Genomic DNA, 9,981 nt, shown 5'->3' with positions numbered 1-9,981 from the left:
TTGTTTATGCTCAAAAAACGTTTTGGCTCGATTTGCACTGTTGGAGTTGTTTTGATGGAATGTGATGACATATTTGTGCTATTGGATGAATGATGATGAGATTGCAATGATTAATTTTGATTTCTGGGAACTTTAGATTTTTCGAGTTCATGATGATGGATGTATGCTGCTGTTGTTTGAAACCCTAAGCATTTCCAGAATTCCCATGTTTATGTGTGTTTTGATGTTGATTAATGCTGCATGATAATGTTGTTTCATGGCCACGTTATGGTTTAATGTTGTTGTTCATGTGTTGTTGATTTTAAAATGATGAACAAGTGATGTTGAAATTGTTTACTGTAATAAACATTAGAAACCCAGGTTTTTTCTTCTACTGTACGCGTCCTTGTTTTCTCTTTGCCATGCTGATTAAGTTTTAAAGGTTTATTTTATTAATTGTGCATGTGTTTATTAAAAAGGATGGTGATTGGCTGTTATCCCACTTTGAATCCCAGCGTCCCATTAATGCTGGACGACAGCATCTCTGCAAGCGCAGGCTTTTGCATCTTTTGGCATTAATTGGCTGTCTTCTATTTATTGCCCTGCGTATTTCTGGAAGAGAGGGCGTAGCAGATGTTGACTAGGGCCAGAGTCTTGTCTTTTTTCGTAGCCAGACATTTAGCATCTGTAGCATCATTTATTGCGCGTGTTGGCCGTTAGGGGCACACATTATTGGTCCCAATGATTGGGTGCGCCAGCCTCTATGCCACTTGTCCCACGTGTTGGCTCCCTGGAATGAGGCGCTGGGCCCTGTGCTTGGCAACATTCTATTGGTTGTTTGGACCCCACTTCGAATCCAGCCTTGGCTCTTTCTCAACATTAATTCAACTCTTAAATATGTCATTTGATCACCCATTTTCCACATTTAATTTCTCATTCATTTTTATTCCAAAAATTATGATTCTTTTTCCATGATGTTCACAATTGAGTCTAGTATTTAAATGTGAATTTTAATGATTTTTCCATTGGCTGGATTTTTTATGGTAATTATTTTCCCAACATGTGTGCATAAATGATACATCTTACCATTTCAATTGTGAAATAATGATGTTATATCCATTGCCTTTGAAATTTTTTGTGATGAAACTAGACATGTTCACCTTCATTTTGGTATAAAGTTTGTGGATTTCCCATTTGTGGTTTGCTGGTTATGATTTTTTGAAGTTATGTGTCACATTTGGTGTCATACCATGATCATGCATTTTCACAAATTTTGTTCACACACTTCCTCTCATCCAAATGACTCCAAATTTTGCATGAATGATCCCTTGCATGTCTAATTCATGTATGATTTTTCTTGGAATTTATTGTGCAATTTTCCATTTGATTGTGGTTTTTCTTCCCTGCCTAGTCCATGGTTGACTTTTTGTGCTACATGTTGCCAAATCATTTGGGAAATTCTCATAACATATTGTATGATCATGAAATTTCATATGTGATGACTAGACATCTCAAGCTTTGCATTGGTGTTAATATCATTCATTTATCATCTGTTTTCAATTTGATATGATTTTTTGAAGTTGACCCATGCTTGTTGACTTTCATTGTGCATGCTTGAACTTGGTTTGACTTCATGATTTTAGTTGACTGCCTTCCTCTCATCCAAATGCCATGAAATTTTACATGTCTACCATGTTAGATGTTAGGATTGAGTGTGATTTATTTGATGATTTTTGAGATTGTTTAGGTTGACTTTTGATGCAAGTCATTCTGTTGACTTTTGTATGCTTTCCTTTGCCTTACTTTGACTTCAAATGTTCATGAAATGATCATAATGCATGATTTGAATGTGGGCCCAATTATGTTTGCTTCCTAATTGTTTGACCTTGACTTTGGTTGACTTTTCCATGCTGCTTTGACTTTTTCTTTCATCTTTGACCCTAGGCTAGTCCTAGTGGTCTTCTGTGCTTACTATTGAGTTTCTGTTTCAGGTTAAGTACCATTGCCATTGAGATCATGCAAATGTGATTGGTTTTGTTTACATGTGAACTGACCTTTGTTTTGCAGATAGTTTGACTCATGTGTTTGAGTCTTATGCTTTGCACAGTTGACCTTCTGTGGTTGACTGTTTATCCATTTCCTTTGGTTTTAACTGTGGAACTGTGAACTGATCTGTTTGACTTTTGCAGGTACTTTAGTTGCTTAAGTTCTCTGAACTTGATTTGCTTTGCTTTTTAGCAACTTGCTTGAGGTATAATCTCTTTTACTACATGTAGTCTGGAGACCCGGTCTGTTATTTGACCGGGCAAACTGTCTGAAGTCCTCCTTAAGAGGCAATGCCTGTGTTTGTTTAAAATTGTCCCTGTACAGAGTCAAAGACCTCCTAAGTGAAGAGGCAATTGGTGGAAGGTAGGGATATGCAATCTATCCCCCACTATTCAGTGTGTCTTCTGTTTTGCTCACACCACTGTGTTGATGCATTTCAGATAAAAACCCAAGATCTTGTGCAATTGCACAGTTGAGTCAGTTTTAAATGTGTAGAAGGGTTCCCACTTTCTGAACCCACACATTCTTGTCAAATGCTCTCCCTGGCCAGGGATAGAAGCAATGAGGCACGCCCCTCATCTCCTTTCATCTGCTTCACCTTAGCCCTTCAATGGCAAGGTTAAGAGCACCATCACCCATTTCCAGAGGTTTGTTTGTTGAGGTTGATATGACCCCTCGACTAAAACCTAACCCTTGATGCTTGAGCCCCCTTGTTGGTGTGTTTATTTCATGCTGTATGTGCTTCCTGTGATTGCCTGTTTGCTTTGCCTCTTTAGGTTTAGCTTAGACTTGCCCTTGTGCAAGGTAGGTTGTGCTTGACTTGCTTCCAGTGCAAGTCAAGTCTGTGTGGCTTAACCCTTGTGTGAGCCACGTTTAGAGCTGTTTGGCCGAACTACGGCAACTCTGATTCTCACGATCAGGTGAGATACGTAGGCACGAGGCGCGATGTCTTGCCGAGTTTGACTAACGACTAACAGCTAATCCGTGCTTGTTTTCGCCCTCGTTGCGATCCTCTCTCTCGCCCTCGTTGCGATCCTTTCTCTCGCCCTCGTTGCGATCGAGCCTTTCCCTTTCTCTCGCCCTCGTTGCGATCGAGCCTTTTCTTTTCTCTCGCCCTCGTTGCGATCTAGACTTTCCCTTTCTCTCGCCCTCGTTGCGATCGAGACCTTTTTCCCTGCCGGCCGAACTACGGCAACTCTGATTCTCATGTTCAGATGAGATACGTAGGCACGAGACGCGATGTCTTGCCGAGTTTGACTGACGACTAACAGCTAATCCTTGCTTGCTATCGCCCTCGTTGCGATCCTTTCTCTCGCCCTCGTTGCGATCGAGCCTTTTCCTTTCTCTCGCCCTCGTTGCGATCGAGACTTTCCCTTTCTCTCGCCCTCGTTGCGATCGAGTCTTTTTTCCCTGCCAGCCGAACTACGGCAACTCTGATTCTCACGTTCAGGTGAGATACGTAGGCACGAGACGCGATGTCTTGCCGAGTTTGACTGACGACTAACAGCTAATCCTTGCTTGCTATCGCCCTCGTTGCGATCCTTTCTCTCGCCCTCGTTGCGATCGAGCCTTTTCCTTTCTCTCGCCCTCGTTGCGATCGAGACTTTCCCTTTCTCTCGCCCTCGTTGCGATCGAGTCTTTTTTCCCTGCCAGCCGAACTACGGCAACTCTGATTCTCACGTTCAGGTGAGATACGTAGGCACGAGACGCGATGTCTTGCCGAGTTTGACTGACGACTAACAGCTAATCCTTGCTTGCTATCGCCCTCGTTGCGATCCTTTCTCTCGCCCTCGTTGCGATCGAGCCTTTTCCTTTCTCTCGCCCTCGTTGCGATCGAGACTTTCCCTTTCTCTCGCCCTCGTTGCGATCGAGTCTTTTTTCCCTGTTCGGCCGAACTACGGCAACTCTGATTCTCATGTTCAGATGAGATACGTAGGCACGAGACGCGATGTCTTGCCGAGTTTGACTAACGACTAACAGCTAATCCGTGCTTGTTTTCGCCCTCGTTGCGATCCTTTCTCTCGCCCTCGTTGCGATCGAGACTTTCCCTTTCTCTTGCCCTAGTTGCAATCGAGTCCTTTTTCCCTGCCGGCCGAACTACGGCAACTCTGATTCTCACGTTCAGGTGAGATACGTAGGCACGAGACGCGATGTCTTGCCGAGTTTGACTAACCACTAACACTAATTTCTTTTCTCTCACCCCTGTTGTGATTGAGATACCCCTCTTCTCTTGCCCTAGTTGCAATCGAGACTTTGCTTTTTCCTGTGTCTGTTCAGGATAGGTTGGCCCTTGTGCCATTTAGCTAGAAACCATAACTTAGGGTTGACTTTGCATGACAACATCTAGGCTCGAGTCGTAGTCTCCCTGGAGTTGTGTCTCCCTCTGTTATCTGGTTAGGCTAGATCCTTGTCCCTACGTAGGGGAACTACATCGCCCTGATCTTCACACCAGATGAAGTATGTAGGCAGGAGATTGAGCTGATCTCTCCGGGCGCCCTTTTTCTTTTTCAACCCTTTGTGTCTTAACCACCCTTGTGTGTGTTCTGGTTGGAGTCCGACGTAAGTCCAGTGATTGGCAGTTGGTTTCCTGTGCGTGTTTGTTGGTTCGGATGCTGATGTAAGTCCAGTGATTGGCATTCAGGCTCCACGTTTGCCTCTTTGTGTGCGTTTAGGTTCGGATGCTGACATAAGTCCAGTGATTGGCAGTCGGGCTCCACGTTTGCCTGTGTTTTGTTTTGTTTGCGTGTGTGTCAGCCGAGCTACGAATGCTCTGATTCTTCTCTCGTCCGAGAAGATACGTATGCATAGGATGCGACATCCTAGCGAGCATGTGTCGTCTCCCCAGTCCGAACTACTTGGACTCTGATGTCTACGCCTGATAGACTAAGTAGGCCCAGGATGCGACATCCTGCCGAGTTCAGTTTCAGTCAGTCTCTTTCTTTTCTTTCAGCCAGTTGTGTGTGTGAGTTTTGAGCAGTGTTTAGCAACCATCTTCCTTCCTTGTGTGCGTGGATCCCGTAGAGTACTACGGATGCGTAGGGTGCCTAACACCTTCCCTTCGCATAACCGACTCCCGAACACATCCTCTTTGGTCGCGAGACCATGTTCTTTCCTAGGTTTACTTCGAGCGTTTCCTTTCCCTCTTTTGGGATAAATAACGCACGGTGGCGGCTCTGTTGTTTCTTTCTTTTCCCGCCGGTTTTTCGCGCGATGCGACAGCTGGCGACTCTGCTGGGGACATAGAGAAGTTGACCTATGCTGGTCCATCTTCCCTGAGCGAGTCTCTCCTAGCGCTCTCTAGGATTAGGGTTTTGGTTGCTTTCTGCTTGTTGTATTTTATTGCATTCATTGTATATATGTACATTTATTGTTTGCATTGATTGTGTGCATTGATGTTTGCATCCATATTCATCATTTGTTGTTGCTGGCTGGCTGTTTGTTTTCTCTGTGTGGGGGGGGGAGTCAGTCGAGGTAAAAGGTCCAATACCCAGACCATGAGTGAAAATCTAGGATGATTAGGAATAGAGTGATTCATGGGAAGCGGGTGGTATGGCGCCACTTAGCGGAACATTGATATCACGAGCAGTTCAGACCCTGGTAGGATACTGTCGTTACATGCTTCCGGTGTGTATATGATAGTATTTCTGCGAAAGGTTATTTATGCTGCGTTTCTCTCAGCTTTACCCTGGCCTAGACTACACCCGTGAGTGGGGAAGGGTTATTCATTACAGGTACCGTTGGTGACTTTGGTTCTGATGGTGACTTTTGTTCAGATGTGTCCAGTTAACCCTAAGTTGGATTTATGTTCTGATTCCGACTGAAGCTTCGACCTAGTATCAGAGTTTGCACAACCAGCCAGCCGTGTCTGCATCATGTGCATCATAGCATATTTATTTTTCAAAAGAAACGCATTAAAAAAAAAAAAAAAAAAAAAAAAAAAAAAAAAAAAAAAATCAAAAAAAGAGAAAAAAAAGAGAAAAAAAAGAAACTAATCTCTGCATGCATATCATTTCTCAGGTACATTCCCGAGCTTGTCCACTGATAGAGATGGCAACGGTTCCCGAGTTGAAGCGGAAGACCTGTTCGTACAGTTTCCACCGTGAGCCGTTGACTCCGCTAGTTGAGTTGGGTAGCCTCGTGACAGACGACCGATTGAAGAGTTTCGTTGGGCAGTATGGAGATCTCTTGACAGTGCTGAAGACAGTAGTGGATCCAGTACCTCTGCAGACACTACTCCAGTTCTATGATCCAGAGCTCAGATGCTTCACTTTTCAGGACTATCAGCTTGCACCTACCCTTGAGGAGTACTCTATCCTGTTAAGTATCCCTGTTCAGCACCAGATTCCCTTCTTGGACGTCCCCAAGGAGGTCGACTTCAGATTGATTGCCAGAGCTCTCCGGTTGAGTGTTGAGGAGGTTGGTAAGAATTGGAAGCCCTGTGGGGAAGTTGTTGGTCTGCCGTTGAAGTTTCTGTTGAGGGTAGCCAGAGATGAAGCAGAGAAGGGGAATTGGGAAGTTTTTCACGCACAGCTAGCTGCCATGATCTATGGGATCATCCTGTTTCCTAGTATGCCGAACTTCATAGACTATGCTGCCATCAGCATTTTCATCAGAGGGAATCCAGTCCCTACCCTCTTAGCAGATACTTACTATGCCATCCACAGTAGGCATGGTAAGGGTGGAGCCATCAGGTGTTGCTTACCTCTTCTATTTTAATGGTTCATGTCTCTTCTGCCAGCCAGTGGACCATTTGTAGATACCCAGAGCACTCTGAAGTGGACTCAGAGGGTCATATCGCTCACTTCCTACGACATCAGGTGGCAGTCGTACCGGATGGATGTGAAGGATGTCATCATAAGTTGTGGTAAATTCCGGGGTGTGCCACTCGTAGGGACCAAGGGTTGCATCAACTACAACCCAGTTCTCTCCCTTCGCCAGCTAGGGTTTGTCATGTGTAGAAGGCCGCTCGAAGCAGAGATAGCTGAGAGTTTTTGTTTTGAGAAGAAGGATGACCCTGCTAAGTTGGAGCAGATAGGGAAAGCCTGGAGAGATGTTGGAGTGAAGGATGGATCCGTTTTAGGGAAGAAGTTTGCCATTGCCATGCCCGATTACACCGATTGGGTAAAGAAGAGAGTGGAAACTTTGCTGCTTCCCTACGATAGGATGGAGCCGTTGCAAGAGAAACCACCCTTGGTACTTGCTGATAGTGTGCCTGCTGAGCACTATAAGCAAGCCTTGATGGAGAGTCGTCGTCTGAGGGAGAAGGAGCAAGACACTCAGATGGAGCTGTACAAAGCTAAAGCTGATAACCTGCACTTGGCCCATCAACTCAGGGAGGTGCAAGGAGAGGATGCTAACAGAGCAAGAAGTAAGAAGAGATCATACGACGAGGTAGAGTCCATGTTGGACGCAGAGCATAGGGAGTGTTTGAGACTGCAGAGAGCAGAAGTCAACTACCAAAAGAAAATCAGAGACTTGGAGAAGCAGCTCAAAGACAAAGACAATCAGTTGAAGAAGGAGATGGAGTTGAGACAGACATCAGAGGAGTATCTTGGAGGAGAAGTCTTGGAGCTGAGAAGACAATTGAAAGAGAAGATCACTCCTTTACCAGATTGCTCAGAATGCTCACTGCTGATCGACCAGTGTCATTACCTGAAGACCCTCATCCCTGAGGACCGGCTGTCTTAAGATTTTTGTCTTTTTGTTGGTATTTGTTGAGAATCACCTCCAGGCTTGTTGGATGGGATTCATTTGTGTGTAATCCATCTCTTTGGATCTTTTTGTTGAGAATCACCTCCAGACTTGTTGGATGGGATTCTTTTTCTTTGTACTCTGTTTTCGAATATTCAGTTGTATGACCCTTTTACCCTTATGCATGTATAAGGATGTCAGATTTTTCTCTGTTGCTCTCTTTTTCCCTGGTATCTTGTTGTTTTCTCTTGTTGCAGGTTGCCATCTTTTGAGGATGGGTCAGGCTCTTTGAATGCCTGAGAAACGAGCATATCATGTGCATCATACGCATCATTTAACACCATACTCATATCATTTGCATAACAGGTGTTCTTGTGCCGTCTTCTCACTCAGGTTCCTTTGTCAGACAGGACAGCTGATCAAAGGCCACACCGGTTTTCAACCAGGCTCAATCAACAAAGAAGTATGGATCAGGTTCAGACAGAGCTGGCCGAGATGAGGGCGAACATGGCCCAATTCATGAACATGATGCAAGGGGTCGTTCAAGGGCAAGAGGAGCTGCGTGCCTTAGCCCAGAGACAGGAAGTTGTGATTCCAACATCCAACCGTGCTTCGCCTGTTGCTGCACCCGCTCATGAGACTATCCATGTTGCTGCTCCCACTAACGACTATGTCGTCGGGGATGAACTTGAGGGTATAAGAATCAATGGACAGCCTCTTGCTGCAGAGGTCAATGTCAGAGCTACCCGGGCTCCGATTCGTCATCCAGCTCCGTTTGTCAACCAACAAGAGGACACGTTTACTCTCCTCAGTGAGGACTATGATGTTATGAAAACCGAAGAGAGGGACAGAAAAGTGGATGCTCTTGCTGAGAAAGTCCGAGCCATGGAATGTCAGAACTCCCTTGGGTTTGATGTGACCGACATGGGTCTGGTGGAAGGGTTGAAGATCCCCTACAAGTTCAAGGCACCCTCATTCGACAAGTACAATGGCACTTCCTGTCCTCGCACCCATGTGCAGGCTTACTTCAGGAAGATCTCTGCTTACACTGACGATGAAAAGATGTGGGTGTACTTTTTCCAGGATAGCCTATCTGGGGCATCTTTGGATTGGTACATGGATCTGAAGCGAGAATCAGTCAAAAGCTGGAAAGATTTGGGTGAGGCCTTTCTAAGGCAATACAAGCATAATATGGACATGGCGCCGAGCCGAACTCAGTTACAGAGCTTGTATCAGAAAGATAAGGAGAGTTTCAAAGAGTATGCCCAGAGGTGGCGTGAGCTAGCCGCCAGAGTGCAACCTCCTATGCTGGAGAGAGAGCTGACTGACATGTTCATTGGAACCCTGCAAGGTGTGTTCATGGATCGTTTGGGAAGTTGCCCGTTCAGTAGCTTTTCAGATGTTGTCGTCTGTGGAGAAAGAACTGAGAGCCTTATCAAAGCAGGGAGGATACAAGATCCTGGCTCTTCAAACTCGTCCAATTCAAAAAGGCCATCCTCTGGGGCACCCAAAAGGGGAGAGAATGAAACAAATGCCGTGCACCGTCGAAGGAGTGCAAATAGAGGACCATATCGGCAAGTTGCTGCTGTGACTATTCCAGCAACTCAAGCTCAACAACAGCCGAGAAGACCAACTCAGCAGTATCAGACTCCACAACGTCATCCTCAGCAGCAGGCTTACCAGCCTCCCATTGACAATCAAGCTGGTACAAGTAATGAGAGGAAGAAGATCATTTTTGATCCAATCCCCATGTCCTACGCCGAACTGTATCCCACTCTGATGGAGCGGAACTTGATCACTCCCAGAGACCCGCCTCCCATACCCGACAACCCTCGGTGGTGGTATAGGCCTGAGCAGCAGTGTGTGTATCATTCGGGTGCTCCTGGTCATGATGTGGACAGTTGCTTTCAGCTGAAGATGAAGGTTCAAGATCTGGTGAGGTCAGGTATTCTTATCCTGGAGGACTTAGGTCCCAGTGCTAATCAAGCTTGAAGGTAACAAGTCCCGGGCTGTCGGTGTTTGTTCTTCTGAGGTTTTCAAGAGGGTTGTTCAAAATCAGAAGCTGCCGATGCAAAAGATATTGACAGTTGTCATCCCCGATGGGATCTATCACAATTGGGTCACTGTGGGCTTTCCTACAGCTGTTCATAAGTCTCTGTAATAATCACTTTGTTTAAAAACCCTTCTCCCATGCCAAAAGGAGAAGTGATGGCATTGTTGGCAACATTTTGTGCAATGATATTTTCATTCAAATAAATTCATGTT

The sequence above is a fragment of the Lathyrus oleraceus genome, chromosome 3, assembly GCF_024323335.1.
Source record: "Lathyrus oleraceus cultivar Zhongwan6 chromosome 3, CAAS_Psat_ZW6_1.0, whole genome shotgun sequence".
NCBI lineage: Eukaryota > Viridiplantae > Streptophyta > Magnoliopsida > Fabales > Fabaceae > Lathyrus > Lathyrus oleraceus.
The sequence above is the reverse complement of the archived record's forward strand: the minus strand, read 5'-3'. Positions refer to the sequence as shown.